Here is an 18,662-nt window from a genome sequence, read left to right on the forward strand (position 1 = left end):
TCAATTACAAATGAGCCTTTGGAACCAAGCTGCTCCTACGTGGACCCTGACCTCATGGTCAGTGTGACAGAAGGAGTTGGGGGTGTCATTTGCCCATAGGCTTTTTGCAGTGAGTTTTCATTTTTTATTGTCATGGCCTTGTTTCCTTGCCATATTTGCTTTCCCAGCTAAATAAACGCTTAAACAAAACTTTTTAAATTCAGATTTTTAAAATAGATAAATAAAACATTACAGGTATATTTGAAGCCTCCCCAAACTCCTCCCTGATTTCATTGCCTGTCCTCATTATTCAGGGGCGACCATTGTCCTGAATTTGCGTGATGGTATATTTTCACTATGTAAGTATGTGTCCATCAGCAACATGTACTTTTGTTTGGCACATTTTCAAACTTTACATAAATGTTACTCTGGACTCGCATGTCTTTTACTCAGTTTTTGCACAACATCATTTTTGAGATTTACTCATATTAACATGGCTCTAGTGAATTCATTTCTAATTGCAGCATTCTATTACGTGAATATATCACATTACTACTATTATACTCTTCTATTACCACTACTGTTCATTTTAGTATTGAATTGTAGTATACTGTTATATAAAGATATCATCATTTGCTTCTTAATTCTCCTGAGGAGTGGAATAGCTGGGTGGTAGAGTATGAGCATCTTTAGCTTTAAAGAGAAGTGTGGTAATGCCTAATACAGCAGTCAAGCCGATTTACAGCCGTGCTACACAGGCTGAGAGCTTCTGACGTTTCACATCCTCAGAAACACTTGATAGCGGCAGACTCTTTCATTTTTGCCCATCTGATGGAGGTGATATATAATCTCATTTCATGGCATTATCTTTATTCACAGACTGAAAACAAAATCTTTTTCAAAATGATCTTTTAGGTTAGTGGTTCTCCAAGTGTGGTCTGGGGACCCCTGGAAGATCCCTGAAACTCCTTCAGGCAGACTTTGAGGTCACAACTATTTCATAACAGCACCAAATGTTATTTGCCTTTTTAACACTCATTCTCTCGCAGGAGTATAGTGGAGTTATCCAGAGGCTACCTGAATGTGGTGCTGCACCAGACTATAGAATCATCTATATGTCTAATATTAAGCCCAACATTAAGGAGATACACACAAATGTAAAGCAATGCCACTCTTCTAATTATTTTTGTCTTGGAAAAACTTATTTCCCATTAAAAAAATATGTTAACAGACAATGGGTTTATTATTGTTCTTGCATAATTAATAAATATTTTTAAATATTTCAGTTTTAATTTCTAATGTGGTATCACTAGATACAACAAACATATAAACAAAAGCTCTTTGAAGCCCTCAATAACATTTACGAGCCTAAGGGGCCCTCCAGATACCAAAAAGTTTGAAAGTCCCTGTTTTAGGCCACACCCTTTTATTGTCACTTCCCACTTAAAGCAATGAGAGCCGACTTTTAGAGGGTGCTTCCTGTGATGGGCCATCATGCTGAGTGACTGAGGGTCACTTTCCCTTTAACCTTCAAGATACTATTGTACAGCAGATGCTGTGACTGGCCCCACTTGAGGGAGAGTAAGCTGAGACTTGGGGCAGTTGAGGGTCATGCCTGAGGTCAGGAAATGGGACTGAAGTCCAGGCTTGCTGCCTCCAGAGGCCTCCCTGCCCTTTACCATCACAGCTACTGTCCTCCCTCCTTACCCCTCCAGCTTTCTTCTGAGTCATCCTCTGAGTCAGCCGTCTTGAAACTATCTACTCATCTTTGAATCATCCTCTCCTTTTTCCTCGAAATGATCTGAATCCCCTTCCCAAGGCAGCAGAGGGGCGAGAGGCTCTGGGGCTGGCTTCCTGGAGCTGGAGCTGCAGTAAGCGTGGCCAAGCCCCAGGCTTCCAGGCAGCAGAAACAGGAGTCAAGGCAGTTACGCAGGATGGAGACCAGGAAACAGACCCCCCCAAAGGGCTGCACTAAGAGGGAAAATATTTGCTAGATAGGTTCTGGAAGGAAAAGTTGCAGAGGCCCCGGAATAAAAAGGTAGATCGTTTCTCCTCTGGGTTTCTTTGCCTCAGGCCTACAGGTGGGGAGAAAATGTTAAAATCAGACATCTGCCTATGAACCATATCCATCTCTTTTTTTTTTTTTTTTAAATATGGAATGCTTCATGAATTTACGTGTCATCCTTGAGCAGGGTCCATGCTAATCTACTCTGTATGGTTCCAATTTTAGTATATGTGCTGCCAAAACGAGCACACATAGCCATCTCTTAATCTCTTATTCCCACTCACTGATTTTCTTCATTCAGCAAATACAATGGTGTGATAAGTGGGTTGTGACGGGAGAATAATACTAGCTGACGTTTATTGGTGTGAAATTATGCAGGTGCCTAGAAATGGGGCTGAAAAGAAATGAGAGCCAGCTCATGAAGACTTTGGATTTTACCTGGAAGGTTTAATCAAGGGAGCAACATGCTCCAATTTGCTTTTACAAAGACCCTTTGGCTGCAGAGTGGAGAATGGATTGCTGGGGAGCAGGGCAGGAGGCAGAAAACAATGAGGCCTGGAATTAGCATAGGACTAGTAGGGATGGATGAAAGCAGTGACGGAGAGGCAGGAAGCAAACATGTGAATGTTTTCTCACATGACTAGAATTACTGCCATAGCCTCCTAACTGGATTTCTCATCACCAAGATTTTTTTTCCCCCTTCCAATCAACTCTGAGATTAACCTTCCTTAGATACCATTTATCCAGTTGAGGAGTACTAGATAGCCTACTGCTTAAGTGCATTGGCAGTAGGGCCAAACAGCTTGGATTCAAATCCTATCTCAGCCACTTTACAATGACCAGTTTCCTCATCTGAAAAATGAGGTCCTGAAAATGGTGTTTACACTCCAGGGTTGCTGTGAGTCAATGTATATAGAAGAACTTGTATCATTACGTGTGTATGGTAATCCTTCAATAAAAAAAAATAATTACTATTGTGGCATTTCTCTACTCAGAAGCCTTCCATGGTGGAGAGGGGCAAGGTAGGGATATGGGATTAAGAGATACAAACTACTATGGATAAAATAGACAGCAACAAAAATATATTGTACAGCACAGGGAATGATAGCCATTATTTTATAATAACTTTTAATGAAGTATAATCTATAAAAATACTGAATCACTATGCTATGCACCTGAAACTAAAATAATATTGTAAATCAACTATAATTTAAAAAAAAGAAACCTTCCGTAGAAAACCTTTTATTTCCATTTGCTAGAATGCCAAGGCCTGCCTCTCCAGATCCTTCATAATACAGGCCCACTATACCGCTCAGCCTCATCTAATGCTACTCCTCCAAATATGTTCCCCAAATATACCAGATACAGCACATCTGTGCCTTGGTCATGCAGTTTTCCTCATTTCAAATGCCTTTCTTTTTCCCATCTATCCTCCCAATCTATCTGTCCCTTAAATGCTCATCACCACTTCCAGAAAAATGATTCCAAATGCAGTGACCAGTGACCATACCCTGTGAAATCATTTTCCCCCAAGCAGGACAGCATGTCATTCCAACCAGGAGGCTATCATTCCAAATCACTCACAAAGCCACTCACACTCCTGCCTGTCACTGCTATCTAAATGCTAAGCACTCACAGAAGGCCCAGAGCATAAACCTGTCTTTCCCATGCTTCGTGGAGCACTATGGATGCCCCCAGAAGCCCATAAATAAAAAATAACTTTGGTACAAGTTTTCATCAGGACTAACAGCTATGAAATATTTAAAGGCTCTTTTGGGCTATTAACCCAAACAAATGTTGTGTGTTCAAAAGAGATAGGACCAAAAATATATGAACTAATTGACCAAAATATATTTTAGGGGAAGCAAAGTCTTACCCAAAGCAGGACTTCATAAAGCGCGTGTGTCCTTCTGTGCTTCATGTCTTTTGTTTTCATGCCTTATTGAGGTGTGATTAGAAAGAGGAGCCTGCACAACATTGATAAATCTCATGTCCTTTTAACCACAAAGCTTTATAAAGATCAGCATTTGTGTTAGGCTACTTAAAATTCTCTTATATTTTCAAACATGACAGTGTAATGATAAAATCAAGTTTGCCTACAGGGAGGTTTTCCACACCTATAAGTTACTAGAAATTCTCCTTAGTTGGGAAAAATGTGTTCTAGTAACTAGAAGAATTTCTTTTTCAATGAAAAATGATAACTTTGCATTTTTTAAACCAGGAAATTGTGGGCACTTATTTGCTTTTGGCTAGAAATAAAAGATTTTTCCTAAATTGGGCCCCTCATTAACTACAATCTCTATAGATAGCACTCAGTTCAGTAGAGTGTGTGGAGAGACAGAGGAGAACTTCTCTCCATGTTCTCAGAGACATTCAGAGAGATTAAGAGTGGGAGAGTGCATCAAAGTGGTACCAAGTACCAGACCTCAGAAAACATTTACTTTTTATTGATTCCCTTATTCAACCAACATTTACTGAGCCCCTGATTTTTACTGGGCTGCATAGCCTTGCCCCAGCAGCAGTTTACAAAATATTTTGAGACATAAGACGCAAATGTTCAGCCCCTGCACTGACCCAGTAGGCAGCTACATCTATGGTGTAGGAAGAGAGTGTAGGAAGCCAGCTACTGGGGAGTGAGAAGGAGGTGGTAGTGGTTGGGGGACCCTGTGTACTACATCTATGCTTCCCCTGCTCCACCATGATGGCCCAGTCTATATGGTTTGGTTTCTGACCAAGTTTCCTAGATTCTTAACTTCTCAATATTTTCTCCTTGAGAATATCCCTTCTGGAGCTGAAATATTTCCATGAATTCTAGCCTGCTTAGATAAGCCCTAACTGTCAGTGCCAAAAACTGGCTCTTATTTCCTGAGCTGCCGGCCAGTGACCAGTTGTGAGTGGACTTGTCATCTAAACTTGCCTGATCATGAAGAATCACCTTGGGCACTTGTCAAAATGATAGATTCCTAGTCCCTGACCCCAGCCTATTTGAATCAGAAACTCTGGGGGAAGGGAGGCTTTCTAGATGAGGAAACTGAGGTTCAGAGAGGTGAAATTATAGACTCAAATCCACACATGTGAGTGCAGAGCCAGGAACAAACCCAGTTATGTTCAGCCCAACCTTTTCTGGTGTTATGATTAGACATATGAGAGGGTATAGGGCCATAGTTGCTTCAGCCCCACCCCCTTTCTTCAATCACAGCCTCCTTATTCCATTTCCTGGAGTCATACACTTTTTTAGTTTCTTCAAGAATGTAATCCTGTGTCACAAACGCCAACACCCATGATCGACGGAAGGGTACAGTGAATGACTGAAGCAGGCTATGGCAGTGCAGATATAGCATCCGTGGAAGGCAGGGATCCTACAGGAAACTAAGGTCCTTTCACGGCCAAGCTACTAACTACCGGTACTACTCAGCTCCTACCAGCTGTTTGCCAGTGAGAATGTAGGCCCAGCTTCACTGAAAGATCCAGATTTTTTAGGTAAAATCTCAAAATGTCACCCCCATGATCATATTTACACTATATAACACTACATCTTAGAGACTTGAGAGAGAAAATCTGTGGCTGGCCTTGAAGAAGCAAGGTGCTATGATATGAACTGCCTGTGGAGAGGGCCACATGGCAGGAAGCTGCAGGCAGCTTCTGGGAGCAGAGGGCTTCAGTCCTACAACCGTAAGGAACTGAATCCTGCCAACAACCATGGGAGCTTGGAAGAAGATCCCAAGTTCCAGAAAGGAATGCAGCCCAGCCAGCATTTTGATTGCAGCTTTGTAACCTTGACCAGAGGACCAAGCCAAGCCATCCTTGGGCTCCTGACCTACAAAAACTGTGAGATAATAAATGTGTGCTGTTTTAAGCTACTACAGTTGTGGTAATTTCTTATACAGCAATAGAAAACCAATAAACCTTCCTAGGCCTGCCCTTCTCAGAGAGCCCTTCAAACTCCAGAGGTTCCCTCTCTCCATCTATCATCTACATTTCCATCCCCAACTGCCCTGATCTCAGCTAGCTGTCAAGAGAGAAAGTAATCTGGCAAACTGATTTACCATTTATTATTTACCTACCCCTTTGCATTTTGTAAGAGAGGGCTTGGAGAGGTATGGCTAAATCAAATGTATGATTGATTCAAAATGATGGAATTTCAGAAAATGATGCAGAAAAGTAGAAGTAATTTGGTGCCTGGAGATTGTCCCAGCGGGCCTCAAGCCATACCATAGTGCTTACCTAGAAGAACACAATCAGCCCAGCCAAAAACACTCTAAACAATGGGACCAGGAGCCAGAAACTGCATGGCCGCTTACTAGAAAGATTAATTGGAGAAAGCTTTAGTTTTCTTCTCTGTCACATAGGGCTGAGACCAGGGTACCCTGCCTCCCTCAAAAGACTATTGTGAGGATCATGCCAGTTGGCATATGTGTGTGAGATAATAGAAAATATATTAGTCTCTGCCCCCAGTTACTGGCACAGAGCTCCTGAACCCCTTGTAATTTCCTGGGTGATAAGAGTGTCTTTTGTTCTAATGAGGTGACTCTGGGTGGGCTCCTGGATGAGGGCAAGTCACTGGAAAGACCAAGCCATGATTAGAAGCTTGGAATTTTCAGCCCACCCCCCATTCTCTTGAGAAGAAAGAAGGGCTGGAAATGGAGTTAATAATTGATCATGCCTACGTGATGAAGCCTCCACAAAAATCCCAGTAGTATGGAGTTCAGAGAGCTTCCAGGTTGGTGACATACCCCAACTCCATGGGGTCAGAAGTTCCTGTGCTTGGGACCCTCTCAGACCTCGATCTATGTATCTTTTCATCTGGCTGTCCATCTGTATCCTTTGTCATACCTTTTAATAAACTAGTAATTATAAGTGATTCCCTGAGTTCTGTGAGCAGCTCTAGCAAATCAATGGAACCCAAAGAAAGGGTTGTGGGAACCTCTGAGTTACAGCCAAATCTGACAGAAGCTGTGGGTGAGCTGGGGACCTACTACTTGTGATTGGCATCTGAAGTGGGGGTGTGGGGTACAGTCTTGTGGGACTGAGCTCTTAACCTGTGGGATCTGATACTGTCTCCAGGTAGCTAGTATCAGAATTGAGTTACATTGTAGAACACCCAGGTGGTATCAGAGAAATCCTTGGTGGGGAGAAAAAACCCACACGTCTGGTGACCAGAAGTGTCAGTAGTGTTGTGAATGTGATAGCCTTATGAGAGTAAAGGGAAAACATAGGGAGGGAAAGACTGGGTTTTTCTACTTAATGTGAAAGCACTCTGTAAGGAAAAAATATATTCACAAAAATAGGTTGAAGTGATGAAGCAATCACAGATAATTTAAGCCAAAAATATTCCAGCGCACACATTGTGATTTCAGGCCTGCAGCTTCAGTACTGATCTTGCCCATGTCTGTTGTCAGGCTTCCAATTCCTTGCCACCTCTTGGTTTCAGCCAGAGGCTGATGTTCACTTCTCCCAGCTCGCATGCTGCTGACAAGGGCCGGGGAGGGACTGAGATGACGGTCCTCTCACATCCCAGCATATGATTAACATGGGAGGAAGAGGCCTCCAGGAAGGTCACACAGATGTCTGGGGAGTCCCCCGCCACCAGAGCAAAAATAGCCCCATCAAACTCCCCAGGCTCCAAAAACAAAATCACCTCTAGTGAGACTGAGACGGCTGAGTCCTTCACACCCATGCAGTCAAGCCCGTGAGAGTTCTAGAACTTTGTCTCATCCAGCAGGGCTCCACTGTGTCCAAATCCATGTTTCAAATGGCAGGAGCAAGCAACCACTTTCTTCTGATGTCTACATGGCTTAGAGTGAAACCTACACCAGGCAGAGTTTTATTAGATTTAAATGGACTAGAAAAAGAGTGAGGAGAAAAGGAAGAAGATGATTTATCCTCCTTATAGTCAAACAAACATAGAAAAACACATGAGAAGAAATAACAGCTTCCCAATTTAAAGCCAGGGGTTGAAGTCAAGGATCACATGACTGATTGGAGGAGTGAAAAAACTCTCATTCTGGGGCCTCCCTGGTGGCGCAGTGGTTGAGAATCTGCCTGCCAATGCAGGGGACACGGGTTCGAGCCCTGGTCTGGGAAGATCCCACATGCCGCGGAGCAACTGGGCCCGTGAGCCACAACAACTGAGCCTGCGCGTCTGGAGCCTGTGCTCCGCAACGGGAGAGGCTGCGACAGTGAGAGGCCCGCGCACCGCGATGAAGAGTGGCCCCCGCTCGCGGCAACTAGAGAAGGCCCTCGCACAGAAACGAAGACCCAACACAGCCAAAAATAAATTAATTAATTAATTTAAAAAAAACCTCTCATTCTGGAACTAAACTAAATTATTAAATTATAGAAATTAATAATAATAATAATAATAATAAAAGAGCCATAACAATACCAAACATTTACTACGTTTACCCTGTGCCTGGCACTGTGCTAAATGTTTTCCAGGTATTCTCACTCAATCATCAACAATGACCCTGAAGGAAAGGTACTATTCCTGTTCCAATTTAACAGATGAAGAAACCAAGGCTTGGTGAAGTTAAGTAATTTATACAAGGCCATGCAACTAGCAAATGATAGAGCTAGTTCTTGAAGCCAGCTTTGTCGGCCTCCAAAGCCTGTGCTCTTAATCATTATGCCATCTTGCCCCCCAGGGAATGGACATGCACAACTGTGTCCCCACTCCCCATAAGGGCCAAGAATGCTGACCGCAAATCTGCACCCCCTACAAGCTCGTGGTACTCCCTCCTCCCACACTTGCTCTTCCAAGAGCCTCACCAAACATGCCTGAAGACGGGATTCTCTCCCCAAACCTCAAAATGACCCTCCCCTCTTCAGAAAAAGAGATAATACGCCCCACACAAGAGCTGTCAATCTTAACATCAACATCAACATCACTGGTACTTTTTCTTCTCTAGAAATAAAATATTAATTTTATTAATATTTTAAATTTGTAAACAATAGAGAATGTGAAGCTAATATGTTTACAGTAGCATTGAAGAAAAAAGCATGGGTTAAAAATTATCGAATGTTTGCAACCTGAAATTAATATTCAGTGCATTGGGAGAATGCAAAGCTTAGACAGAAATGAGAGTGAAAGCAGTAATTAGAGCAACAGTAGCCTCTGTGTGGCAGAGGAGATAATCATTTAGATGGGCACATGGAAGCCAAGAAAGGTCAGTGCTAGCTTCAATGCTGCATTCTCAGAGCCACTCTTCCACAAAACAGATCTAGTCTTGCGTGCTATAGAGAGTTGCATGGAAGACAGTTTGGCGGTATATGCAATTATAAAGAAGGAGGGGAGGAAGGAAAATCAGAAGGGTGGAATAAGAGGAGGAGGAAGAAAGAAGAAAAAAGAAGAAAACCAAAACGTGGACTCTGAGTTAAATCCAACATGGGCAAATAAAATCAGTATAACAACAACAAAAAGCTTTTCAAGTTTCCAGATATAAAACCTCATGAAACCTAGATATTAAAAAATACAAAACAGGGAGTTCCCTGGTTGCCTAGTGGTTAGGATTCCAGGCTTTCACTGCCGTGGCCAGGCTTCAATCCCTGGTTGGGAATCTGAGATCCTGCAAACCGTGTGGTGCTGACAAAAAAAAAAAGACAAAACAAAAAATATTGGTTATTTTTATATATTGGAATTCTTGGTATCAGAACTTGGCCTGAGTTCAGGAAATAGCATTGTTTAAGGCCACAGGAAGGAGTGGAAGAGCATCGTAACAGAGAATATTATTTTGGATGATATTTGTCCTATATAGGTAAACTAAATAGCAGTTTCCAATTTTTGGTTTTCATAATAATAGCTGTTATTCACTGAGTGCCTTGTGTACCCAACTCTGTGCTAAACACTATTTGTAATACTCTATTTAATCTTCCCAACAGGCCTACCAGATAACTATAATTACCCTCATTTGTACATGAGAAAACTGAAAATGAGAGAGGGTAAGTTGCTCAAAGATACACTGGAAGTAAGAGGCAGAGCTGCTCATCAATGCCAGCTCCATGTGACTAGACTACCCTCAAACCTGTTCCATCATAAGCATCATCATCATCACCAAAAGCAACACTTATTGAGCAATTTACATAGAGTACCATTTTTAATCCCCACCTCAACTACTGTTGTTCCCATTTTACAGGAGAAGAAACTGAGGCTCAGAGGTTAAATAATACCCAAGGCCACCTAGCTAGTAAGGTGGTGAAATTGGGATAGGAACTCAGACAAGCTGGCTCTGTATATTAAACCAGTGTGTGCTTCAATGTTCTGTGCATTTCAGAAATATGACTAACAATTTAAAACATTCCTATACAAATAATATAGAACTAGTGTTACAATAAATGTTAGTAAGTAGCTTGCTCTACTGCACTCTGAATGTGAGAATTAGCATTAAAATCAAGTCAAATTCAGTTACAGGTAACTTAATGCAGAGACCTGTTGTCTGTTTATTATTTTCATTTTTCTCATTTTGATGGAAATATGCTGTAATAAGTTAACTGTAATAAATCACATTAATAGTTTATTGGAGTTAGAAATAAAAGAGTTGATGCTTAGTCTACTATCTTTCTAAAGCAACAGTGAATTAGCAAATTAAGAAAAATATTCTAAACAAAAAACACTAAAGGAGGTGCCTGGAAACCATTTTCTTCTACAGGACTTGAGGCATACTAGACCTGGGCTATTAGGTCTTGGAAACTAATTGGGACTTTAGGTATATTTGTCTGGCAATAAACAGGAAAAATGAACTTTGAAGAGCTCAGCTAATCTCTCCTTTTCCACTCTCTTCCTACACTTTAACTTTCACAGTAAATTGGTTAAGTTATAGGTATCTAACAACTGAGAGGTACTCTAGAAAAACATATTTTATAAAACATGAATTAGAGAGAATAAGATAGACTATGTTACATTAAAACATGAGCCAGTGACTTAACTCAAGAAAGTTTAATTTCTTGCTCACACAGGGTGCTATGTCAATTAGGCAACTCCCCAGAGCATCTGTCCTTCATTTGGGGACTCAGTAATCTAGGCTGCTTCCACTGAATGGTTTTGCTATGTCAGGACATGGCCTTCAAGATCACAGCAGCAGAGAAAGAGGGAGAGAGGGAAGCTGAAGGATCATACACAAGCTCTTAAATGCTTTAGTTGAGAAATGGTACATGTCGCTCCGCTTACAGTTCAGTGGCCATTCTGCTTACAGGCTCATGACCAAGAGGGCCTGGAAAAGTAGCAAGTACATGCATAGTTGGTAGGTAATAAATGTCTCTGATATAGAGCATTATATACATGTTTTCTTAATACTTCTACTACCACTACTATTAATACTAATACTACAACTAATAATAATACCATATGTTTGTCACAGCTAAAGTTTGTGTTATTCATTTTTTTCAAGGAACAAACTTTTAGTTTTATTAATCAATTCCACTAAGGTTATTTTGCTTCATTAATTTTGTTTTTATCTTTAACCTGATGTGAATATTTCTACTCTTTAAGATTTCTTTTTGTATCTTCTTGAGCTGGGTATTTTATTTTCAATCTTTTTTATTTTCTAACAAAAGCTTAAGGCTATAAATTTCCCTCTGGCTACTTTTTATAATTTTGGTACGTACTACTTTTTTTTTCCTTTTTTTTGGTTGCCTTGGGTCTTCATTGCTGTGCACGGGCTTTCTCTAGTTGTGGCGAGCAGGGGCTACTCTTCATCTCTTCGTTGCAGTGCACGGGCTTCTCATTGTGGTGGCTTCTCTTGTTGCAGAGCACAGGCTCTAGGGTGTGGGCTTCAGTAGTTGCAGCACACGGGCTCAGTAGTTGCGGCACACGGGCCCTAGAGTGTGCGGGCTTCAGTAGTTGCAGTGCATGGGCTCTCAGGCACACGGGCTTCATTAGTTGCGGCACAGTAGTTGCAGCACTTGGGCTCCAGCAGTTGTGGCGCACGGGCTCAGTAGCTGTGGCGCATGGGCTTAGTTGCTCCGCGGCATGTGGGATCTTCCCGGAACTGGGATCAAATGCATGTCCCCTGCACTGGCAGGCAGATTCCTAACCACCGTGCCACCAGGGAAGTCCCGATATGTACTACTTTCACTGTGGTTTCATTCTGAATATTTTGCAATTTTACTCTGAATCCCTTTTCATCCAGAAAACTAACTATTTAGGAATGTGCTTTGTTAATTTCCAAATGTATAGATTTTGAGTAGCTCTCTTTTATTGTTATTGTTAATTTCTACCTGTATTACATTGTAATCAACTAATGGTACCACCTCCATGATATCAAATGTTTAACTTGTTGAAATTTCTTTGGCCTGTTTTTTTACTATATTTATCTCATTCTCTAAAACAAGGTAAAGAATTACCTAGGGAGTTTTTACAAAATAACCTATAGCCAAATGTTTCTCCAGACGACTGAATCAGGATCTCCAGGGGCAGGTCCAGGCATTGTATTTTTACCTGCCCATTCATACCCATGACAGCAATGTCCCTCACTCACAGCACTGGTTGAAAACCTCTACTCCAACTATCCTATAGATTTGGAGTTTGAGGAATTGGTAGATTGGGGAAAGATTGCAGGAGGTGCAGATTAGGTGGTAGTAGAGATGAAGAAATCTGCTTGGTCATATTAAGTAACTATCTTTTTCATCTTTGTATCTCACTTATCTTTATATGCGCAATGCCTGGCACAGAGAAGGCACTAACATATGTAGATGATTAGATGAATAGGAGTTACCTATGCAACTATGAACATCATATAATAATAGCTAAAGATCTGTATAACAGAAATAAAACCCTATTTCATGTCCTAAAATATCAATGGCTTGTGAGAAGGTGTGACATTTATACTACTTTTGCATCTTCTCCCTACGTACAATGTTGAGCATATAATAAACAATTCATAAATACATCTTAAATGTAATTTATGAGCATGTGTATTAGTTTCATATTGCCACTGGAGCAAATTACCACAGACTTACTGACCTACAACAACACAAATTTATTATCTTAGAGTTCTAGAAGTCAGAAGTTCAAAATGGGTCTCACTGGGCTAACCAAGGTTTTGGAAGGGCTGCATTCCTTTCTGGAGGCTCTAGGAGAGAATCCATTTTCTTGCCTTTTCCAGCTTCTAGAGGCTGCCACCTTCCTTAGCTTGTGACTCCCTTCCATTTTCAAAGCCATCAACGGCAGGTCTTTCTCACAATGCCATTTCTCTTTTTCTAAATTTTTTGCCTCTGCCTTGCACATTTAAGGATTCTTGTGATTACTTTTGGCCTACCAGATAATCCAGGATAATCTCCTTAGTTTAAAGTCAGCTGATTAGCAATTTTAATTCCATCTACAACCTTAATTCCCCTTGCCATGTAACATAACATATTCATAGGTTCTGTGAATTCAGACATGCACTTCTTTTGGTGTGGGGGCAGGGGGGGCATTATTCTCTCTAACAAAGCATGTAAGACCCAAAAAACAGAAAAAGGAAGAACAGAGGAAGAAATAACAAGGAATAAACAAAATGGAGTGGTAACATTAATAACAGTAATAAGATTACAAATATATAAGAATTAGTGCATTAAACTATAAGAATCTGGAACAAAGCAAAAAAAAAATCTCTATTCAATACTATTAGTTAATTCCAAGCACACACACACACACACACACACACACACAGAGTAATGGCTTGGTTGGCTGATGCCAGAGTTAGGATATTACTGTTTAATAAATACACAAACTAAACAAGAAATAAATGACATGTTTGCTAGTTATTTAACTTTTGTAGAAAAAGTTCCCAAATGCCTTTTCTCCTGGTAAAGGATTTTTTTCTTGCCCCCTCCATTCCAGCTCACCTCTAACATTTCTGGAAAAGTTCTAGGAGGATGGATAAAACTCTTAATATTTGCCTACCCAGCTTAATCCGTCACAGTGCCAGAATGGATGGTGACCGTGCAAGTGCACTCTGGAGACAGAGCACCGCTGGCCTGAATTAGAGGCAAAGGCTGGTCGACATCGCCCCCTTGTGCAGAGAGGTGGAGAAATCATTTCCTCTGGCTGCCCAATTGGTTTGCTGGAAGAAATTTCTTGGCTAAAACTCCGTGGAAAATGGTTGTTTAGAGAGTGAAATTCCCCCAGAGGTTTTATTTTTTTTTAACATCTTTATTGGAGTATAATTGCTTTACAATGGTGTGTTAGTTTCTGCTGTATAACAAAAGTGAGGGACTTCCTTGGTGGCGCAGTGGTTAAGAACCCGCCTGCCAGTGCAGGGGACACAGGTTCGAGCCCTAGTCTGGGAAGATCCCACCTGCCGCGGAGAAACTAAGCCCGTGCGCCACAACTACTGAGCCTGCACTCTAGAGCCCGCGAGCCACAACTATTGAGCCCACGTGCCGCAACTATTGAGCCCACGTGCCGCAACTACTAAAGCCCCCGCACCTAGAGCCCGTGCTCCGCAACAAGAGAAGCCATCGCAATGAGAAGCCCACGCACCACAATGAAGAGTAGCCCCCGCTCGCCACAACTAGAGAAAGCCCGCGTGCAGCAATGAAGACCCAATGCAGCCAAAAATAAATAAATTAATTAAAAAAAAAAAGTGAATCATCTGTACATATACATATATCCCCATATCACCTCCCTCTTGCGTCTCCCTCCCACCCTCCCAAGCCCACCCGTCTAGGTGATCAGAAATCACCAAGCTGATCTCCCTGTGCTATGTGGCTGCTTCCCATTAGCTATCTGTTTTACATTTGGTAGTGTGTATATGTCCATGCCACTCTCTCACTTCGTCCCAGATTACCCTTCCCCCTCCCCATGTCCTCAAGTCCATTTTCTACGTCTGCATCTTTATTCCTGTCCTGCCTCTAGGTTCTTCATGACCATTTTTTTTGTCCTTAGATTCCGTATATATGTGTTAGCATACGGTATTTATTTTTCTCTTTCTGACTTACTTCACTCTGTATGACAGACTCTAGGACCATTCACCTCACTACAAATAACTCAATTTCGTTTCTTTTTATGGCTGAGTAATATTTCATTGTATATATGTACCACATCTTCTTTATCCATTCATCTGTCGATGGACACTTAGGTTGCTTCCATGTCCTGGCTATTGTAAAGAGTGCTGCAATGAACATTGTGGTACATGACTCTTTTTGAATAATGGTTTTCTCAGGGTATATGCCCAGTAGTGGGATTGCTGGGTCGTATGGTAGTTGTATTTTTAGTTTTTTGAGGAAACTCCATACTGTTCTCCATAATGGCTGTATCAATTTACATTCCCACCAACAGTGTAAGAGGGTTCCCTTTTCTCCACACCCTCTCCCCAGAGGTTTTAGAATCAACTTTTTTTCATCATTTTAAACCTTATTGGGAAATCTCTCTAAAACATATTACACATAAAGAATAATCATACTGAGTCAATACTGCGTGAAAGAATATAACAGCATAAAATAAATTATTCATTCTCTTGCCTTGTAAAGAGCACTTTGAATGCAATTTTAACAATTCTTTTTGGCTGTGAACCTCAGTCCATTTACTGTCCCATACAGTAGATAGAACACAATATTCTTTTGCATGTTTATGACATTTTTTAAAGGTTTTTTTTCCTTATTGCTATTTGGTTTTTTTGCCTCCTCTGTTGCTTTTCAGTGGTCACTTTTTGATTTTGAGTTTGTCAGTGTGGCTTCCTTAGCAGCTTCCTTCCCTTTCTCGTTTGCTGTGGAAATAGTAACGAGGATACCACACTGGTTAGAATTTAAGTACAAGGAGGTTAAATAGGCTCCCAGTAAAGCCCTCTCTTACAAGTGAAATGTGTGAGATTTAAGACAAAACCAGAGTGACACTACACACAGCACTGCCCATTCCACTGGATTTTGTGACTGTTTGACATCTATTTGGCTACTTAGAAGCTATTTTTACCTCTTTTCTATTTTTATTCTGAATAGGTTAGTCTGAAATAGTTGTGCTTTGGCAAGATGAAATATTGCTATATTTTTCAAGGTGCCAAAACCTTGAAATGGGATAAAATTTCCTCAGTCCTGGGACTGGAAAAAAGAAAAAAAAAAAAAAAGGAAAAGCCATGCCCCTTTCAATGCTTATGGCAACTTGATATAAAAGCAGGGCTGCAACTTAAATGTGCATTAATAGGAGAAAATGCAAAGGGTGGCTCATCTGTATAGCAAAATACTATGAGCTATGAACTGTGTATACCACACATACATACGCTGATTGGAAAATATGCTCGTTGATGTATTGTTTAGTTTCTACACCAATAGAAAAATGCTTCTCTCTTTGGTCCCCCAGGGCACAGTCCTGAGACATATTTCATAAGGCCAGCAGGATCTAGCACTAGTTCACTCTCAGCATTGTCCCACTCAGTAATGCATCCTTACATTAGCTGTCCCTCCTTCCCTGCTTCACTCCCCCAGTCCTTACTCCTGCTCCCTGCAATCACCGCCCAAGTCACTGCACACAGCCATTGTCTCTCAGGCTTTGCTTTTGAGAGAAGTCAGGTTAAAAAAAAAAAAAAAAGACATTGTCAAGGGAAAAAATGATGCATTGAGCTGCTGCACCCATTTTGCAACCATGAGGGGAAGACCAAGAGAATGAGAGAAACTGACCCAGAACCATGGCACCATTGGGCTACAGAACCATCTACCTCTAGACATCTTGTTCCATGAAGAGTAAGCCCCTATTAAGTTGCTGATAGTTGGGTTTTCTGTTACTTGCAGCCAAAGTACTTCTTGGGAGTATTTTACTTAGAGGTGAAGGCAGAGGGATAAGCTCTCTGTGTGGAGAAGCCGGGGGAGGCTGGTAATGAGAGCTCCAGCTAGTGGAGAATTCTGGTCTGAGAGAAGCAGAGACAAAGACAGAGGGAGTGTGCCCTGTGGTTTAGAGTCTTCTGCCAGTGAATTCCTCTTTTTGCCTAAAATATTTGAAGTAGAGTTTCTATCACTTGCAAACAAAAGTCCTGCCTAATTTAAGTGTGAGCTTACTCTTGTTTTACAAAAAATGTGGGTATGTGTGTATGAGTGTATGTTCATCTAAGCATGGAAAAATATGAATGCATAATTATATAAAAAAAAATATGAATGCATGTACTGAACGGCTACCAGCAATTATTTCTGGGGAGAACTGGAATAGAGGGGAGTAAGAAGGACATATGTATCATTTTTTACTTTACAAACTTCTTAATGTTTAAACTTGTTATAACCAGCTTGTATCATTTTTGTACTTTTAAAAGACTAAAAACTGCAGAAACTCTGAGATAATGTGTGTGTTGTCTGATGCTGCTGAGTTTGAGGTGTGTGGCAATTGAAAACTAATACACGAGTCATCACAAACCTGAGAACCACCGCTTACAAACCACCCAACAAACCTCGGTCAGACAACCACAAATCCCAAGGCCCGAATAAAAGCAGTAATAAGTGCTGAGTGAAGAACTAATGCTGGGAAGTTGTACCCAGTCGGCCTGTGACCATGGCCCCTGCCCTCCCAAACATATAGTTTCCATTATTTTTCCTAAAATCCAACCCAATAAGCCCACAATCTAAGTTACAAACAAACAAACATAAAGGTATGCTTGCTATGCAAATGCAGCTTCAAAGCAAGCTCATCCATTTACCCTGCCCAATGCATTTCTAGACAGAAAAATCTAGAGCAGCCACAGCTTCAAGAGTCAATGTAAATAGCCTGGAGCACTAAGGAAGATGGGAAGTATGCTGGGCCAACCTAAGCACACAGGCTGATGGGATGGAGCCAGGACCAGAGGGGATGGGGTCGTGGGAAAGGGATACAGCTGGCTCAGCCACACGAGCCACTTGGTAGATGGACCAAAGCAGAAAATCACAGGGACACGACATTCTCAGAGTGGAGATGGTGTCAGCAAGTGGAGCACTGACAGCAAAGAGAAACGCAGGTGAATGATGCCAGCAAAACCCCAAGTGGTGGCTGAAGGATGCCAGGAGCAGAACACAGGGAGAGGACCAGCAAGATCCCCTGTAGGCTAGGGGGTTGGGAGGCAGCAGCTGATGACAGATGAGACCTGGAATTCCAGGGAGGGATACTGAGGCAGAAATTCAGGGGTATGAATAGTAAGAGCTACATACGCATACTTACTGCACGCTAAGTGCTTTAAACTCTTATTTCACTTAATTCTTCCAAATACCTTGTGAAGGAGAACTTTTACCATCTCCATTTTTGAGATGAAGAAATTAAGGTTGACAGAAGATTTGTGATTTGCTCAAAGTTGCACAGCTAGTGTATTAGTCAGCTTGGGCTGTTGTAACAGAATACCACAGACTGGGTGATGTAAAGAACAGAAATTTATTTTTCTCAGTCTTCTGGAGTCTCAAAGTCCAAGATCAAGGTGCTGGCAAGGTTGATTTCTGGTGAAGCCTCTTTTCCTGGCTTGCAGATTGTTGCCTTCCTGCTGTGTCCTCACATGGCCTTTAATTTGGTACACATGCAGAGAGAGCGATCTCTGGTTTATCTTCCTCATCTTATGAAGACACAGTCTTATCAGGTGAGGGCCCCACCCTATGACTTCATTTAACCTTATTTACCTTCTTAGAGGCCCCATCTCCAAATACAGTCACACTGAGAGTTAGGGCTTCAATTTGGGGGTGGGGGGAGAGTGGGGGAAGGACACAATTCAGTCCAGCTAGTTAGTAGCAAATACAGACGGTATGGCTCCAGAGCCTAATACTCCTT

General features: G+C 41.5%; 1 long non-coding RNA gene and 1 other non-coding gene across 2 annotated transcripts in view; both read right to left on the minus strand.

Annotated features, from left to right (window-relative positions):
* The window catches only part of LOC132369176 (uncharacterized), a 255,598-nt gene that overhangs the window by 212,787 nt on the left and 24,149 nt on the right, over positions 1–18,662 (minus strand). The gene's annotated exons all lie outside the window — the stretch shown is intronic.
* LOC132369428 (U6 spliceosomal RNA) lies at positions 2,127–2,233 on the minus strand. Its single transcript, XR_009504403.1, has one exon. It is a non-coding gene; the product is annotated as a U6 spliceosomal RNA (small nuclear RNA).

Source organism: Balaenoptera ricei, chromosome 7 (genome assembly GCF_028023285.1).
Source record: "Balaenoptera ricei isolate mBalRic1 chromosome 7, mBalRic1.hap2, whole genome shotgun sequence".
Classification (NCBI taxonomy): domain Eukaryota; kingdom Metazoa; phylum Chordata; class Mammalia; order Artiodactyla; family Balaenopteridae; genus Balaenoptera; species Balaenoptera ricei.